A 1,947-nucleotide genomic window follows, 5' to 3' on the forward strand; every position below is an offset into this window, starting at 1 on the left:
AAGATTTGCGAAGATTCTTTGTATTATTCATTGACGACGGTTATCAAAGTTCTGAACTTTTCCATTGATTCGCATCAATACAATTGGTATTATTCATTCTTGTTTATTAATCAAGCTTTATTATTCCTTAATCAGAATTCATGTTTATATCTATTATGCTTTTGGAATTCATTATTGCTTTGATTATGAATATGTGTGAGTAGTCTCCTAGCTAGGGTTTCGGGATGAAACCCGGCCTAGGTAATCTATGTAATTGAGGATTGATTTTGATAAACGGATTGTGATTAAATTGATTATATGTGATTGCATGTTATTTCATTATAATAGGAGTAGCTAACCTAGAATCTTGAATTTGATTGCATGATATTCTTGATTTGAACAAGAGATTGTGAATTGAGTATTTCATTATTGAATGTGGTTTGATTATGTATCGAGTAATGTTAAGTGCATGAGAAATCCAAGCTTAGTATTTCCCGTTTTCTTCTATCACATGATATTGATCAGACTTATAGTCTTTGCAATATCCCGTTTGTCTCTATGATTCCTTGTTGCTTAGTTACCAATGGTTAGGCGGATTCCCGCTCTCCCTAGTGTCTTAGTTTATTGATTTATTCCATCTTATTAGTATTATTTTAGAACACCATTTTCCATTGATTTCGAACTAGCTTAGGTTTAAGATTGATTTGCAATTACTCTCGTTCCTCGTGGACCGAACCTTTATTTGCCATTGTACTTGGTTATAGGGTGTTCGTATAAGTATTATTTGATTGAGAGTTTGATTGTAGCGACCATTTTAACCCTTGTCAAAAATGGCGCCGTTGCCGGGGAGCGGTGTTTGTTAATTGCTTTTTGATTTCTTGAGTCTAGTTAATCATAAAAAAGCACAAAAAGATTTTTCCCTTTGGCTACACTTGTAGCCCTGCTATTTAATTGGTTTGGTTAGTGTGTATGCGCAGGTTTAAACAGAGAGAATTAATACCCTTCGATCCAGAAATCGAAAGAAACTTTGAAGAGCAATCGTAAATCTCGATTGACGTCATCAAACTCTCAAGGAAAGGAACACAACACACAACAGGTTCCAATGGCAGACATACCGCGCCAACCCAATCGGCCAGCACCACGACCCCTTAAGGACTTGGGAACTCCTGGGCGTATAGAGCTTCAAGTGGGATTGCTCCACCCACTACTGAGGCCAATGATTTCGAGATCCGGCAAGCTATGATCACCCTCATCGAGAGAAGGCAGTTTAGTGGTGCCAAAGCATGAGAGCCCTTTGGCTCATTTAAACGAATTTGAGAAGTACTGCAATACCATCAAGGTTAATGGGGTGAATCAAGAGTTCGTGAGATTGAAGCTTTTCTCCTTTTCACTTATTGGGAGAGCTCTCGAATGGTTAGAGAAGGAGGTGAAGCCGAACTCTCTACACACTTGGGATGATGTCACGACAACATTCTTGGGAAGATTTTATTCCCAAAAGAAGACGACCGATGCTAGAGCTTTGATCCAGGGATTTCAGCAAAGGAGTGGGGAGTCAATCTACGAAGCATGGGAAAGGTACAAGGAGTATCAAAGAGAGTGCCCACACCACGGAATCCCAAACATATCAAGTTTTACAGATTTTCTATGGAGGATTGAGTCCTCAAGGGAAGACCAGTTTGTATGCGGGAGCAGGTGGCCCCATTATGAACAAAACCGAAGAAGAAGTCATTGATATCATAGAAGATGTGGTACGACACCACATGGATTGGCAAGATGGAGAGCGAGAGGCCATGAGCAAGAGTTGAGGAGCGGTCTATTCGGTAGACCATCTTAATGCAATCGGGAATTTGACATCGCAAATTGTAAATCTAGGTAAGGAAATGTCAATTATCAAAGAGAAGCTCAACGCTCCACCGCATCAAAATCTTCCATCCTATTATAAGGGAGCAGGTATGCACTCTAACTCTA

Source organism: Chenopodium quinoa, unplaced genomic scaffold (assembly GCF_001683475.1).
Source record: "Chenopodium quinoa cultivar QQ74 unplaced genomic scaffold, ASM168347v1, whole genome shotgun sequence".
Lineage (NCBI taxonomy): Eukaryota > Viridiplantae > Streptophyta > Magnoliopsida > Caryophyllales > Amaranthaceae > Chenopodium > Chenopodium quinoa.